The following is an 18449-nucleotide window of genomic DNA, read 5'->3' as shown; positions in this document are numbered from 1 at the left end:
CCAGAGCTGGAGTCAAACACGAGATAGATTTTCAATTATTAGACAGGGAATTTAAAATTACTATTCTTAAAATGTAATGGAATCTAAGGGAAAAAGTAGACAAGATCAAATTTAAGAATGGATTAATAGTAAAAGCAGATAGTTGGAAATTCTAAGAAAAAATTGAAAGGAAATGCTAGAAGTAAAATCACTGTAACACACATGAAGAATTCCTTTGATGGGCTCATAAGTAAACTTGACAAGGTTGGGGAAAGAATCAGTGAGCTTGAAGATAGGTCGATACAAACTTCCAGACTGAAATGCAAAGAAAAGAAAGAATAATAAAAACACAACATCCAAGGACTATGTGGCAATTTCAAAAGATGTAGTATTAATATACGTGTAATTGAAATACAAGAAGAAGAAAGAGATGGCAGAGCAGAATATTTGAAGCAATAAAATCTGAGAACTTTACAAAATTAATGACAGACATCAATCCACAGATCTAGGAAATACAGAGATCATTAAGCAGAATAAATACAAAAAAAAATTACAAAAACCAAAAACCCAACCCCAAAACTATACATCTAGGTGCATCATATTTAAACTGCAGAAAATCAAAAACAAAGAAAGTAAAAATCTTGGAAGAAGCCAGAGAAAAAGATCACCTTACCTACAGAAGAATAAGGATAGGTATTACATCAGATTTCTCATCAGAAATCATGCAAGCAAGAAGAGAGTGGCATAAAATATTTAAATTGTTTATTGTTGATAGAAAAAACCAAAACAAAACATTAATCTATATCCAGTGAAAATATTCTTTAAAATTGAAGGAGAAATCAAAACTTCCTCAGACAAACAAATGTTGATGGACTTCATCCCCAGCCAGACCTGTGCTTTGGTAAATGTTAAAATAAATTCTTCAGGGGAAAAAAATGATATGGGTCAGTATCTTGGATCTACAGTCAAGTACTGCATTAGGATGTATCAGTTGATGACAGACTGCATATGCAGTAGTGGTCCCACAACATTATAATGAAGCTGAAGAATTTCTATCATCTAGTGATGTCTAATGGTATCTCAGCCATGGTAACGTCGTAACATCATAGCGTACTCACCTGTTTGCGGTGATGCTGACTTAAACAAACCTACCGTGCTGCCAGTCCTATAAAAGTCTAGCACATACAATTTGTACAATACATAGTACTTGAAAATAATAATAAATGACCATGTTACTGGTTTATGTATTTACTATACTATACCTTTGATTGTTTATCTTGAGAGTATATTCCTTCTACTTATAAAAAAAGTTAACCATAAAACAGCCTCAGGCAGGTCGTATAAGAGATATTCCAGAAGAAGGCATTGTCTATGTAAAAAATCCCAAAGAATTGACAAAAGAGGCTCATGGAATTAATAAAATAAGTATAGCAAGATTTCAGAATATAATGATAATATATAAAATATAGTAACAATATGTAATATAATATACCCAAATCAATTAATTTCCTATATGCCAGCAGTGAACAATTGGAATTTGAAGTTTAAAATAAATACCATCCACAATAGCACTCTCACAGAGGAAATACTTGGGCATAAACCTAACAAAATATATACAAGACATATATGCAGAAAACTACAAAACAGTGATGGAAAAAATCAAATCAGGTTCACGTTCATGGATTAAAAGACTCAATACTCCTAAAATGTTAATTCTTACCAACTTGATCTATAGATTTAATGCAAGCCCAATCAAAGTTCCAGTAAGTTATTTTGTAGATATTGACAAACTAATTATAAAGTTTATATGGAAAGACAAAGGACCTAGAATAGCTCAAACAATCCTGAAAAAGAAGAAAAAAGTTGGAGGACTAACTACCTGGTTTCAAGTTTTATTAAAGGCTACATTAATCAAGAGAGCATGGTATTGGTAAGTGAATAGACACAAAGCAAAGAAAATGTCCTTCACTAAGTGAATGTATAAACACACTATGGTATATAACTGCAATGGAATAGTATACAACAATAAAAAGGGATGAGTGATCAAATACCAAAAGATAGATGAATTTAAAATTCATATTGCTAAGTGAATGAAGCCAGTCTGAAAAAGCTACATATTGTGTGATTACAACTATATACTGCTGTAGAAAAGGCAAACTAAAGAGATGGTAAACAGATCAGTAATTTCAGAGGTTCAGAGATTAGGAGAAGAGGAGGTTGAACAGGTGAAGCACAGAGTAATTTACAGAGCAGTGAAACTGTTCTCTATGGTACTGTAATGATAAATATAAGACATTAAACATTCGACAAAAACCATAGAACTTAATAGCATAAAATTTAAAGTATACAAATTTAAAAAATCATTTAGGAGCTCAAGAGATCTCAGGATAGAATGTAAAATGTAATAAAAGTATCTAAGTATAAATGTATGAAACCTCACTGAAGGGGTAGGGAATATGATGCTGAACTAAGCAATACTTTGGAAATGATGAGTCTGTAAAACTAAAGACAACGGGAATTGCACAGAAGAACTGTTCTCTAGTTAATAAAGTTCTTTCCCACAGAGGTATAGGTTAGCAATTCTGAAACCACCATACATGTACACTAGAAGTGAACAATTAAGTAATGGATGGCAGATAGCGGATCCATGTTTCTCATTATTGGTATAGATAAACAAGAAGAAAGAGACTAGAATGAACCATATGGTAATGGATTAGTGTTGGACATCAGTATGAAGTTATCTTTAGCTTAATATATACATATGCAGATGGTTACATGTAGAAATATTTATAGATATGTGTATATACATGGTTTAATAAACACATATATCTCTGTCCACTGACAGCACCCAGAAACAATGACATTCCAAAAGCAATGAGCAGCTTAGTGTCTGAAGTTGGTTTCTAACACCATTTTCCTATAAAAGGAACCAGGGCTTCTTGGATAAATGGCTGATTCTAGGACAGGGGAAGTAAATACATAAGATAAGTCTGGAGCATCTTGTAGTGCACAAAGTAAGGAAGAGCGAAAAAAAAGAAAAAGAAAGAAAGAAAAAAACCAAACCAAAACAAAAAACACAAACCTATAATGATGGGGAATGCCAAAACATACACAGCCAAATGAAAGAGCCCCCAATGGTATAAGTCAGAAAAATTTAAACAATTAATGAAGTAGCATTGAATTATAACCCAAAGTATAAAATAAATATCCAGGAGCCCATATGAATGTAAATAAATGAATAAACAAATAAATAGAAGAGAATAAACAAATGTCCCATGCAAAAGAATTCTAAATAATTTGTGTAGATTTTCTGCCCTTAAGAGCATGTTCACTAGTCCTTAAATGTGAGCTCTGCATAGTGATTTTCTTCTAAAGAGCACAGTATGTAAAGGCAGAAAAATAAGTTAGAGTAAGTTTACAACAGAGACCTGACAAAGGTATCTCAAGCTAGATGATCAAGGCTGACATCAGTGGTGATAAATCACATTGATAATATGCACCCTTGATAGGATGTGATGAGCATGGCACTTTACCTCTGTGGTTTTCTTCCCCACAAACACATTACCCTATTTTACCTATGAGAAAAACATCAGAAAAATCCCATGGGAGACACATTTTACAAAATACCTAAAAACTTTCAAGGTCATCGATAACAAGGAAAATCTGAGAAACTGTTCCAGCCAAGACGAGCCAAAGGAGATGTGAAGACTAAATGTAATGTGGTATCCTGGAACAACAACAACCACAACAAAGGACATTAGATAAAAACTGAGAAAATCAATAAAGGATGGACTTCAGATAGTTAGTATCAATATTGGTTCATTAATTGTGACAAATGCACAGTAATAATGTAAGATGCATATAATGAGGAAAACTAGGTACAATTTTATGTACATTATAACTGGGAACTCTGTACTATCTTTGCAAAAATTTTGTAAATCTAGAACTGTATGATACTGCAATGGTGGATACATGTACATTTGTTAAAATCCATAGAATGTACAACACAGGGAGTGAACCATAATGGGAACTTGGATTTTAGTTAATAATAATGTATCAATATTGGCTTGTCAGTTCTAAGACATGTACCTCATTAATGCAAGATGTTAAAAATAGGGGAAATTGATGGAAGTTGAGGGGTATATGCAAAATCTGTACTTCTCATTCAATTTTTTTCTAAAAACCTAAAACTATACTTAAAAAGTCTATTAATTTTTTTAAAATTTCAAAAAGCAGAAAAAAGCTAATAAATTTAAAATTTAAAAAGCCCCGCTCCCTCTCCCCCCCCCCCAAACTTGCAGCTAGAAGGATTTATTGCTGCAAATTGAGTAGAAAGAAAAAAGTCATCTAGAAAAAACTGTAAAAATAATTATGGAAAAGGCTCAAACTTGCCAAAGTTTCTCTAGCTCCAAGACAAAGTCTAGCAATGAGGTTCTGCACAGCAAAACAGAATGTATCATGGGGCATCTCGGGACGGAAGGTTACCTATGGCCATCTGTGATGCTGTATCAATTATTTCTACTCCCCAAATCTTGTTCTCAAGTGAAGTGGTGTTCTGCTGACTCATGCTTTTGCAACACCATGCAAATAGAGATTACTCACATTTCTGTCCAAACACACATCACCTGGAATTTTAGATCCATTAAGCTCTTCCAAACAATTGGTAATGGAAAGCCTCCATAGCGTCATTAGCAGAGGCAAATATTTGGCTTTATGAAGGAACAACGTCCTATTGATTCCAACTGAAAGTGGGTTTGAGTCACAGGGCCAGCTGTTGCTGCCCGTAGGAGAGGATCATGGACTTACATTTGTCATTCCATCATTTTTGCCTATAAAGAATCACTGTTTTCTTTTTCAGAAGTCCTGATGGCTCATTTCAGGTACCTGTTTCTGCATACCAAACTACCCCATACTTAATGGTTACAGCAAACATCTCATTTGGCTCATATTTTTGAGAGTTGGAAATTCGGGAAGGGCTTGGTTGGATCATTATTCTCCAATGCATGTGGCATCAGCTGGAGCAGCAGGGGCTGGAGGATTCGTATCCAAGATAGCTTCTTCATCCATTTGTCTGGCATGTCGGTACTCCTTGGCCTCCTTCTCTTTTCACATTGTAGCTCATCTTGCAAGCCCCTTTATGTGGCTTGGGCTTCTCACGGCAAGGTGGCCTCAGGGTAGTTGTACTTCTACTTCTTACATGGCAACCGGATTTCTTCAGGAAGGGCAGTCTCAGAGTGAGTGTTCTGAGAGACAGGAAGTGGAAGCTGTCAGTAGCCTATGGGCTTGGCCTGGAGACTTCTTGTAACACTTCTGCCATATTCTGTTAGTCAAAGGAGTCCAAGGGCCTGCACAGATCAGGGAGAGGGGAGCAAAAGACCCTACGACCTCATGGAAGGAATGTCAGAGAATGAGTTGTCACCATAATCAGCCACACAGCTTCCAGTATCCTATGTAGCTGTGAAGATGGCAATGTCTGGTCTAAGCTGACATATATCTTATAAACTGAAATAAATATCACCAGAACCCAAACTTCTAGGGAGACACTATTTTATCTTAGGAACATCTTCCCAAGGAATCAAGAAAATGTGGACCAAATTGAATGACAGTTAAAATAATCTAAACCAAAAAGAGGGTGGAAAAAAATTGCTATACCATGATGAAACCCATATTCCATGTCTGCTTTTGTTGTTTGTATCTTGTCATATTTATACCTTATTTAGTGTAAAGCAAATAGGATGCCTTTCTGACAAGAAATCTCCAGAATGAGTTGCCTTGTCATTAGTTGTGTTATCATCTCTATGTCAAGGTATGGGAAATATTTTGAAATGTTCTAGAAATGATCATTCATAACTATGTGACATTTTAGAGCTGTAGTCAATGTGTATACCATTTAGTATACATTCTCTTCTTTTAAACTTGAGAGAACTGTAGCCAGAGTGGTAAATTACTTTGTCTAGGGTCTCACAGTGATTTACTGCATTAGCCAGAACCAATATTCGGACAGCCGGTTCTGTGCTCTGTCATCACATCAAGCACTGTTGGAAAAGGTAGGGCCAGTTTTATTTGAAAATATGTGAAAAAGCTTCTAAACCTTCATTCCTCAAAAACAACCATTGATTCCCATAATTCTTCCCATAGGGACTCATTTGATGTTACTCCTGGTGAAGAGTGATTCCGTTAAGGGATGCCATTGTATTTGAGGGGAATTGGAAAAGAATTCAAACATAAAATCAATGAAGTTTGGCATAGACCTGTTTGTCAAATCATCCCTCCTATCTGTAACAGCCTAGAACACCATGAAGACCATGGTAGGTTTTGAGATGGAGATAATGATGGGGAATGTCAAAAAGAGGAAATTTCCAGAATAAATGGGAAGACTGGGAGAAGGATGGGCGCTGATGACTCTTTTTGGCTTTTCTGTGTAGATGAGGGCCATATTTAAAAGGCTGTGCCCCTTGAAGGAACAAGAGGAAAATACCCATCATTTTTGCCCTCGTATCAGAGCTGCAGAGATCCAGGTTAGCACAAAGGTGTTTAAAAAAAGAAAAAAAAGAAAAGAAAGCAGCAAGATGAAAAACTGATGGTTGTCAAATAAAGCTGAAATAATTCAAGCCTAGATACAGCATAACTGTTACTGTATATGTCACTGTATCATGTGATTAAAAAAATTAGCAGTGTCTTGTCTGCTTTCTCGCCAATATGAAGAGAAATGCTGCATGCCACAGATGTTCTCCACAGAAAGATGTCAAACCTGAAATGACAGTGCTAGCAATCAAAGACATTGTACATCAGAGAATGCAAAATGTAACAAATCGCCATCTACCAGCAGTCAATCCCATCTGATTGCTGTGCCCAACCCGCTCCCTCCCCAACTGCTAAATCTTAAAGATGTGACATCGTATTGTAGGCGACCCAGTTTTCTAGAAGCTGGCTGCTGGACCCTCTCTCAGCCTGGGCCATCTGAAAGGCACATATCTGAGAAAGGCAGGTGATTTAGCCTACCATAGCCATAAAATAAATGATCATCCACAAAAAATTAAACCTCTTTGTATGAAGGATCAACTTAGCCTCATTAAAAGGAGTTATCATATGTGCTTTGCCAAGTTACTGGTCTGTGGAGATGACACATCTCTTCGCCTCTTGGTGACTCAATTGTATTGTGAGTACAATTTGGATACCTCCATATGCCTTACTTTACCTTATGTCAAGACACCTGGAGACAAATATCCAAAATGCTGTCTAGAAATCCCCTGGGACAAAGGATTTGAGAATTGTGGAGCCAAGGAAGACTTTAGAAATATATTGATCCAAATGCCACCTTTAGCATATTCAATTTGATTTGGTTTAAGACACTACCATCTTAGGTGTCTCTGACACGCTCCAAGTACACAAAGGTAGATAAAATACAGCCCAATGCCCTTAAGAATCTTTCGGTTTATTTAAAGAGAGTGACAAGTAAATAAGCAATTCAGATTTCATTTGATAATCTCCATAGTAGCCCCCATTTACGATGCTATGAAGGCTTGATGAGTACAGATAATCAAGGAAACTTACCCCAGAAGGGATCATTGGTTGGTCTTAAAGAACAAGAGGGGGAAAGCCAGGTGGATGGGATGCCAGGATGGTGAGGGAATGCACCAGCCCAGGCATTGCATGATATGCGTATGGAATTGCCGATATACAAACAGGGTGGTACCAGAGGGCTGTGTCTGTGAGTAGAGCTGAAGGGCAATCCAGAGAGGTACCCTGGCTACAAAGTGCAAATCTAAAACTAAGAAGTTGGATGTTATTCTGAAAGACAGAGTAACCTCCCAAAGAGGTTAGTTGACTAAGGCAATGTCAGCCGATTGAGGAAAGGCTGTGTATCTGAGCCTTCAATGTGGGTAAAATTTTATTAAATGAGGAAGGGCATTCTAGGGGTCACTACCCCCCAAAATACATTCCCTTTTCTCTTTTGGCAAAATCGATGGAGCCTGTAGAAAGTGGCTTTATTTTTGCTTTACCTTCTAATTGCTCTTTCCTCTGGCTGGCTCTGACCATGCAAATGTTCTGTATTTACTTGGATATTTGCTCTTTTTCTGCCTACATAATCAATTCCCCCCTACCTGTTTTTTCCATTATGCATTTCTGCAGCTAAAAATATCCATTTCACACTTTTAAGCATTCAGCCTTATTTTTTATCTTGAGAACTTTAAAAATATGACACTTTAACATGTGATTCTGTTCTGGGGCATCTAAGAAGACTGGCTTCTCTCTGGTCATATTTTCCTTTAACATTTTGAATGTATTTTTATTACAATATGAAACAAAAAATTTCGTTTTTATAGCAAAGATTCAAGAGGTGTTTGTTTATTAAATACACTGCTTAATTTTGACTCTTTTGAAAATCAATTTCAGTTACTACCGCAGTATGATAGAACGTTATGATAATAATATGAAACTGCAGTCACTTTAATTGGGCAACTATGGATGTATCACACCCAACCAAACTCATTAATACTTTGTTACAAATGAGACAGAAACAAGAAAATGCCCTGTGAACATATAAAAACTAGAATACCAGTTTAGTAAGACAGAACTTTCAGATTCTAGATGTTTGTGTTCCCAAAGCCATGTCTGTGTATGGATTCCATGGAAAATTAGTTCTTCCAATTTTATAAGGCAGCATGGTACAGTGGGAACCTTTAGGTATATGTGGGATTGAATCTAGTTTTCCTACTTACTAGTGTTATGACTTGAACAAGTTAATTACTCTGTGTCTTAGACCATTCAGGCTGCTGTAACAGAATACCATAAACTGGGTAATTTATAAACAACATAAATTTGTTACAGTTCTGGAAGCTGGAAGTCCAAGATCCTTGGGAAGGTTCGGTGTCTCATTTTCTGGTTCATAGACATCTATTTTCTTGCTGTGTCCTTACATGGCAGAATAGGGTGAGGGAGCTGTCTGGGGTTTCTTTTATCAGGACACTAACCCCATTCATGAGGGCTTCACCCTCATGACATAATCACTTCCCAAAGGCCTCACTCCCCAATACTATCCCCTGGGGGTTAGGATTTCAACAAAGGAATTTGAGAGGGACACAAGCATCCAACCCATAGCACTGTGAATCTGAGTCTCTTTGTCTATAAACTGGGAATGAAAATAGCTTCTTAAAAGTATGTGAGGATTGTCTTATTTATCTTCTTTCAGAAGCTAATCCTGAGTCAAGGATTATCAGCAGGGTGATCCCAGGAAACTGTTAGGTGAGTAGGAAGTGAGATGGGAACAGGGAGGAAATCAACACAGAAAGCATCAGTGATACTGATGGTGATACTGGCGGTGATATTGGCAGGGTGATACTGGCTTCGTAGAATGAGTCAGGGAGGATTCCCTCCTTCCTGATGTTATGGAATAATTTCTGCAGTATGAGTACCAGCTCTTCTTTGTAGGTCTGAAAAAATTTGGCTGTGAATCCATCTGGTCCATGTCTTTTGTTTTATTGGAAGATTTTTTTATTGATGCTTCAATCTTGTCGTCGGTTATTGGTCTGTTCAGGAGTTCTATTTCTTCCTGATTGAGCCTTGCGATGTTGTGTGTTTCCAGGAATTTGGCCATTTCTCTATGTTTTCGAGTTTACGTGCATAGATATTTTCATAGTATTCACAGATGATATTTTGTATTTCTGTTGTGTCAGCTGTAATATCTTCTTTTTCATTTCTGATGGAGCTTATTTGGGTTGAGCTTATTTCTCTGCTATTCCTGGTTAATCTAGTGAGCGGTCTATCAATTTTGTTTATCTTTTCAAAGAACAAACATTTTGTTTCATTGATCTTTTGTATTTTTGTTGTTGTTGTTGCTTTCCATTTCATTTAGCTCTGATCTGACTTTAGTCATTTATTTTCTTCTGCTGGCTTTGGGTTTGGTTTGCTCTTCATTTTCTAGTTCCTTGAGATGTGTCATTAGATTGTTAATTTGTGATCTTTCTGTCTTTTTGATGTAGGCATTTAAGGCTATAAATTTTCCCCTTAGGACTGCTTTTGCTAAATCCCATAGATTTTGATAGCTGTGTGCCCTTTAGCATTCAGTTGGAGGAATGTTTTGATTTCCATCTTAATTTTATTATTGTTCAGCAGGAGATTTTTAATTTCCATGACTTTGTGTAGAATTGAATGTTTCTCTTGTGGTCTGAGAAGATACATGGTATGATTTCTAATTTTTTGAATTTGTTGAGACATGTTTTGTGGCCTAAAATATGATCAGTCTTGGAGAATGTCCCATGTGCTGATGAGAAGAGTATATATTCTGTAGTTTTGGGGTAAAATCTTCTGTAAATGTCTGTCAGCCCCATTTATTCTAGAGTTCTGTTTACGTCCATTGTTTCTTGGTTTATTTTCTGCTTGGAGGATCTGTTCCATTCTGTCAGTGGGGTGTTGAAGTCCCCAGCTATTATGATGCTTGCTGATGTTTATTATTTTGTTTAGATCAAGTAGGGTTTGTTTTATGAATCTGAGCACACCTGTGTTAGGTGCACAAATATTTAGGATTGTTATGTCTTCTTGTTGAATTGCTCCCTTTACCATTATATAATGACCTTCTTTGTCTTTCATTACTATTGTTGATTTAAAGTTAATTTTATCTGATATGAGAATGGCTACACCTGCTCTCCTTTGGTTTTCATTTGCATGGGATATTTTTTTCCATTCTTTAACATTGAGTCTGTGTGCATCTTTGTGGTTTATATGTGTCTCTTGGTGGTAGCAGATAGTTGGTATGTTTTTTCATCCATTCAGCCAGTCTACGTCCTTTGAGTGGTGCATTTGAACTGTCAATGTTAAGAGATAGAATTGATATGTGGGATGCTGTTCTGTTTATCATGTTGGGTAGCACCTTATTGCTTTGTTTCCCTTCTGGTGCTATTGTCTTGTAGGAGCTTTGCATCTGTGGCCTTCACATTGCCCCCAGTGGGCTGGGGAGGGAGTGGAACAGTGGAAAGCTCCTCTAAGTTGTACCTGGTGACTGGAAGCCAAGCTCCCCTCCCCAGTAGCATGACAGGATCTGAGCACATGGACTTTGACCTGGGAGGCTTTGGGTGACTGCTTTGGTGGGTCGTGGGTGATGCAGAGAGAACTCCATGGTCCCTTGGCCACTGGAATGGACCTCCATCCATGTGACTTGGCATCTGGTCCCCAAGCCTGCAGAATAGCCTGCCACCTGCTTGACCCTGAGTCTACCCTCCAGGTCCCAACTTCCTGCTGCCCGCTCAACCCTGACCCCATCCTCCAGGTTGGATCAGCACTGCCACCCCCAAAGCCCTGCTCCTGGCTCTGAAGTCCTGCTCAGAAGCCCTGTTTCTGGCTCCTCCTCAATCTTGGCACTGAGGCTCATACTCCAGAGACCAAGGCTCTACCTCTGTGTCTCCAGAGCTTCTGCATGGCCTGGGACACCACTCCTGAGATTCCAGGGCTGCACCTGGACCCCAAGACCCCACCCTGGATCCTCCACTACCACAAAAACTGCTCCAATGTCCAACACCTTGGCAGGGATCCCCCAGCCTCACGCCACCGGTACACTGTGACCAGGTTTGAGAAAATGCCCACAGCACGGGAACTCATGACCACTGCATGGATAGCCTCACCCAGCTTCCACTGTCACCTCTGCAGGGAGATCTTGGGCAGAGCCTCAGTGAAGAGGGTCTTGCCCAGCTCCCAACTCGAACATCCTACAACTATCTGGTGAACAGCCCAACACCCAGCACAAACAGCATCCAGCACAGGCTTCAGCAGAGGCAATTGCAGGTAAACAGATCAAATCAGAACAGCTGCATTACAGGCTTCTAGTGCACATGCCCATCCCCTGCTACGTCAACATCCCAGTGTAGGGAAAAAAAAGCACCATTTAGGGACCTCCCCTTTTTCTAACTGAGCAGGAGTGTTCCCAGAAAAGAACAGGTGCCCTACAAACCTATTGGCCCTTAGTCTAGAAAAGAGGTTTTAGACAAGAAGAAACCAGCAAACGAACCCTGGCAACATGAAAAATCAAAACATATCGATACCCCCAAGGGATCACAGTGGAGCCACAGTAGCAAACCCAAACTACAAGGAAACTGTTGAAATGACAGAAGTGGAATTCAGAATATGGATGGCAAATAAGATGAATGGAATTGAAAAGAAAGTTGAAAACCAACAAAAAGAAGCCAAAAAATATTTTGGAAAATTAATGAAAAAGTCACTAAAGAACTAGACAACATAAGGAAGGATACAATAGAACTCGAGAAATGAATGAGTCATTCAGGGAATTTCAAAGCACAGCAGAGAGCATCAGCAACAGACTACACCAAGAGGAAGCAAGAATCTCAGAGGTTGAAGACAAGGCTCTCGAGCTAACCTAGTCATGCAAAGAGACAGAGAAGAGAAGAAAAAAGATGGAACTCAGAGAGATATGGGACTATGCAAAATGAACCAAAATATGAATTATAAGTATTCCTGAGGGAGAAGAAGAAAGAGCTGAAATCATGAAAAACCTATTCAAGGGAATTATTGAGAAAAACTTCCCCAGTATTGCCAGAGATACAGACATCCAGATACAAGATGGTCATTGAACACTGGAAAGATTCACAGCAAAACAGGACATCTCCAGACACACAGTAATAAACCTGGCCAAAGTCAAGATGAAGGAGAAAATTCTACAGGCAGCTACGTATAAGCAACAACTGACCTACAAAGGAAAACTCATCAGGCTAATAGCAAACTTCTTAGTGGAAATCTTACAAGTCAGAAGGGAGTGGGCCCCCATCTTCAATCTTAAACAGAACAACTGAGCCTAGAATTTTGTATCCTGCAAAACTAAGTTTCACAATTGATGGAGAAATTAAGTCTTTTCCAGACAAGCAAACACTGAGGGAATTTGTCATGACCAGGCCTGCCCTGCAGGAATACTCAGAACTGCATTATACACGAATCAGCCCACCAGTGTAAAACCACTGAAAAAAGCCGAACTGCTTATTTAATCACTTGGCCTTCGGGAAGGAGAAGCAAGTTCTGAGAAAACCAGTTCCAATTCTGTGGTATATTTTGAGCTTAATTGATAACTGAATCTAGAAGGCTGCACCTCCGGACTAGCAAAATATTTTTGTTTTCTACCAGAAAGAAGGGCTCATGTTAATTGTTTCAATACACAGGTTGTTGTTTTTGGCAGACACTCTCCTGAATCCAATCAGCCCAAATCCAACAGTTCATTAGGTAGTAAGAGAACTGCTTTATTATTATCATTCACAACTGTTATTATTTATTATTATGACATTTAGACCTACCTTCAATCTGAACATCAGTATATGAGGCTCCTGTCAAAGAATAAAACCTTGAGCCTACCACTAGTCATTTCTTATTAAAAAGACAGCTGAAAGAAGTAACATTTAGGGAAGAAAGTTTAAGGGACAAAGTCCCAATCCTCCTCCATGCTATCTGAATTCTGTTTCTGTATTAAATTTGATCATTGTCCATTCTTTAAGTACATGTGCTAATTCCCTACAGAATCACCTTGACTTTGTTGGATTTTAACTTTAGGCTTCCAGCTGGTCTGAGATTTACATAAGAAACAGTCATATGGAAACTCTTCTGCACTTTTTAAACTGATCTCAGGAAATTGCATGTAAAATTTCACAAGAAAAATATATTTTAAAATTTAATGCTAAGGTAAGCTCATTTCTATTGAAAAATCATATATTTTCGGGGGAAAATTTTCTGTGTTTTCATTGTTTTCCTTGCATCCAGGGAACCCAGAGTTGAATATCAGGTATTAGATCATAATTAGCTTTCATAGTGAACATACTCATTTCTGCTTCCCTTTCATGTGTCTTATCATTTGTTTTGTTTTGTTGTGTGTACATTCTTTGTGTAAAGGTATGGCAAATACTGTCCCTTGAAAGGGGCCAAGCTGGGATGGAGAGCTGACGTTAGACAGGTTCAGTCAATGCCTTCTATGTTGCAAGTTCTGTGGCAGCTCTTAATCTCCATTTTCTCACTGTAATATTGGCTCTATTTTCCTCCCCTTTTATAGGTGGAGAGATTTCCCCCACGTTACTCTTATTGTTAGTATCAGAGTCTAGATGTGACCCCTGGGCAGGGGGATCTGAACAGTGGTTCCTGTGACCCAGGCAAAGGGTCTGTGTCAGGCTGAAAGCAGTGTGATATAAACAATAAACCATGGTTAAATCTATGTGTTTACCTGACTCATGGATGAAGACCTTAGCTCATGTTCCTTTTATGTTGTTTCAGAAAGTTGGCAGAATAAATGAGAACATTGAGCAGAAATGCCATGAAATGGATGATAATGAAGTAGAAGAGGAGGATGATAAGGATGATTGTTGTGGCAAATGAAAATAATGATGTCAATGAAGATGATAGTATTGATGGAGTTGGTGATGATGATAATTATGATGCGGAGGATGGTGATGGCAAAGTTGATGAGGATGACGGCATGGATGAAGATGGAGATCCTACAACATCACTCTTAGCACAAAAGGAATTTATGTTGGGTTCCAATGACTTTCTCCCACCCCCTCCATTGTGTTTAAGTTTCTTTCCAAGACACGAAGCATAAGGAAAACTACAGTTCATTTCCGGGGGTGGATCCAGGCTCTGTAGGGCCAAAAGCTTATAGAATTGGGAGCGTTATAATAACAATTACTAATATAAATTCTATGAAAGCCTCAAAGATGATACAGTAGGGACTGGGATTCAAACCCAGGCATACTGACTACAGATTGTGAATTCTCAACCACCACTCTATTCTACTTCTCAAACAAGGGAAGGAGAACAGGAGAGCTGCATGCAGATAAGTCCCTGAGAAAGGACTGTGTGCCCCTTGCCTTTTCTCTTTCCCTGATTTTGATGGGCTTAGCAAGAGTGTAGGGTAAAAGAGAATTATGCCCCACTTTGTGGGTGGAACTCAGGGAACAGCAAGCTTGCACCATTCCTTGTGCCCAGCACAGCACAGGGGAGAAAGAAGGAATTACTGGGCTTTGTGCTATGCCCAGGTCCAGAGGACACTGCTCCAAAGCTGAGGGTAGGGGACCTCTCAGAGAGACGGGAGGTATGGCCCTGTAGTGGGCACAAATCCCTTTGGATCCTTTTTACTCTTTGGATAAATCCTTCCTGCAGCTTCAGCGTGCTTGTGAGTCTCACAGGGGTGTGTTCCCTTTCAGAGGACTGTTCTTGCACCAGTGGGGCTGCTTTGGCTGCACAAAAAGTCACAGTGCCTGCTAGTTTGTGTTCCCCCAGGAGGGGTGGGGATGTAGTCAGTGACTGACAGTGTTGGGATAGGAAAGCCCAGCTCTCTTGGAAAACTCTGAACTCTAAGGTGTAATTTACACAGCCGTGCTCCGGTGGTGGCATCAGGCCGAAGATACCCTCTGCAGGACTTGCCTGGAATCACACTGCTGCTCGGCCTCCTCTGCTTCCCTGTCTGCTTTCCTCACTCCCTTCCCCATTTCTCCCAGGAGCATCTCCTTAATAAATCACTGGCACAGGAATCTTCACCCCAGTGTCTGTTTCTAGGTAACTTAGCCTAAGGAGGCCCTGATGCTTAAATGTTTAAAAATACTTAAGATCTATACAGGCTGTTCTACACATATGGAAGTGAGTTTTGGGACTCTTATAAAAAACAGCACATAAACAGATACTTGTGATGAATAAAATATAAACTAAATATGACAACATCAGCACTAGGGCAATATAATCAACTCTATCACATGTAACTGTAAGCAAGGGGGACCCCCTGGAGGAGGTGGGTTTATGGGTCAGTATAGCGAAAGTCATGAACAGATTGGGGAATATAAACCAGATCATGCCAACTTGCTTTTGTAGGATCCTGTTTGAATGCCTGCAAAGTAGAGTTCACACTAGAGGGATTTTTATAATATTTAGATATGAACATTGAAAACCTAAATAACTGTATTATAACTGTCACTGAATATGTGAATTTAGCTAGGGTAGTATGCAGCAATTCTGCCTTAAATTTACAAAGTGCTCCCTATATAAATACCATAGCCAGCCATCTTATTTCTATACTAGTTCAAAGCATATCATAAACCCTGGTGAATGTTCTCTGCTTATAGGAACAAAATATTTAATTCTGTGAATCATATTTTAAGATTAAAAACACAGTTTTATAAAACTTTTTAAAGATGAACATATATACAATAAAGTGTACAAATTTTAAGTATACAACTCAAGTATTTCTACAAAATAAACACACTCTTGTAATCCCCACTCAGATCATGAATTAGAATACTTAGAGCACCCCAGTGGGCCCCCTTGTGCCCAGTCTTTGTCAATACCCCTTGCGAAAAGTAACTCCAATTCAGACATCTTTTGCAAGATAACACTTGTCCTGCCTTTGAACTTGACATGAAGAGGATTGTGCATTATGCTTTTCAAGTCTAGTTTCCTTATTTTAATATTATGTTCATGAACTTCATCCACGTTGTTCATTTTTTTTCATTGCTGTATTCTATTGTATGACTATACCACCTGTTATGTATCCATGCTACTATGGATGAACATGTGGGTGGTTTCCAGTTTGGGACTTGTATTAGTTTCCCAGGGCTACTGTAACAAATTACCATAACCTTTGTGGCTTAAAACAACAGAAATTTGTTCTCTCACAATTCTGGGGGCCAGAAGTCTGAAATTAAGGTGTTGACAGGGCTGCACTGCCTCTGAAGGCTCGAGGGGAGAAGCCTTCCTTGCCTCTTCCACAGTCTGGTAGTTCCAGGCATTCCTTGGCTATGACTGTACCATACCAATCTCTGCTAGTCTTGACATGGTCTTATTCTCTTTTCTTTTAGTCCCTGTTCTCTTCTGTCTCTCCTAAGGATACTTGTCATGAGATTTAGAGTTCGTTTAGGTAATCCAGGATGATCTCATCTCAAGATCCTTAACTTAATTATATCTTCAAAGACCCTTTTCCCAAATCAGGTCACATTCGAGGTTCTGGGGTTTAAGATACAGATGTATCTTTGAGGGGGACATCATTCAATCCACTAGTGAACTATAATGAATAGTGCTTCTATGAATATTCTCATACATGCCTTTTGGTGGTCATGTGTATGCATTCCTGCTGGGTTTATACCCAGGAGTAGAAGTGTAAGCCATAGGGTATTGGTTTATCCTTAGTATATCTCACCAGTTGACCAAAGTGGTTGTAGTGTACCTTAGAGATCACCAAGACAAATTACAGCATGCTACAAATGCAAAATTTTTTAAAGAATGAAGCTTAGATACATAAACTAATTAACCAAAGTTTCACAAATGATTAGTGGCAGAACAGAAATGAACATATTTTTAAAAATAGCACAGGACTCTGTTTAGCAATGCTAATATCCACTAGTGTTTTCCTTGAATTTCACATTTCACATAAAACACAATTAGCAGATCTGTTCATTAGCCCAGATGCCAATATGCTGACATTTCTTTTCCACATGTACAATGTTGGCTTCCCACTGGACTCGAGGAGAATGCCAAAGTGGGAAATCACAGTCCAACCTGGCGTTTTAAATATGAAAAACTCTAAAGCACCAAGATGGGAAGTGTCTTTCTCATTGCTACTGTACAGAGGCAAGTCTTGGATTATCTTATTAGTTACCATCATGCTTTCAGTTAGGTATAGGACTTTCTTTAGGAACTTTGCTTGTTAGAGCTTGGCACAATAAAGGAAATGATTAAAATGCTCTGTAGGAGAAAATGGTGGTGGGGAGAGCTCAGTTATTGCTCTTTAGAAAAGAGAGAGAAGAGAAGAGAGGAGAGAGGAGGGAGGAATGAACAGAGGGCCCAGCCCATAGTGGAAGGTGATGACGGAGGGTCAGGAAGACTCTTGGGGTGGTAGAGTTATCAGAAAGACTTTACAGAGTAGGAACACCTGACCTGTGTTTGAACACTGCTTGCTGTGTGATGCATGGTGGTCTTCCTCCCCAAAAATGATTGACGAGAGTAGGTATTTTATGTGCATGTTGGGGAAGAGGCTGGATTTTATCTCTGGGTTGGAAGAATTTAAAAGAGGCAACATGAACTGAAAGATGAACCCAGGTTCATCTCAGAAGTACCATGAGAATATTTTTCCCATTCCAGGAATTCACAGAAAACCAGGGAGACTGTGACTTCTCTATCATGTGGAAAAGGGCGATTGAGGCAATTGCAAAGAGGTCTCAGTGGGCCAGGAACCCCCATTGGATACCAGGGTTTCATTATATAGATTCTTTCTAATAGAGCTGGTTTAGCACCAGAATATTCTTTCTCAAAATTAATTTGCTTTTTATTTTATTTTTACATTGACAGATAAAACTGCATGTATTTACTGTGTACAACATGATGTACAAATGAGTTTGAAAGGACTCTCTCCTCTTCAATTTTTTGGAAGAGTTTGAGGAAAATTGGTATTAGTTTTTCTTTAAATGTTTGATAAAATTCAGCAGTGAAGCCATCAGGTCTTG

The sequence above is a fragment of the Propithecus coquereli genome, unplaced genomic scaffold (genome assembly GCF_000956105.1).
Source record: "Propithecus coquereli isolate 6110/MARCELLA unplaced genomic scaffold, Pcoq_1.0 Scaffold153, whole genome shotgun sequence".
NCBI classification, from domain to species: Eukaryota; Metazoa; Chordata; class Mammalia; order Primates; family Indriidae; genus Propithecus; species Propithecus coquereli.
Note: the sequence above shows the minus strand (reverse complement) of the source record.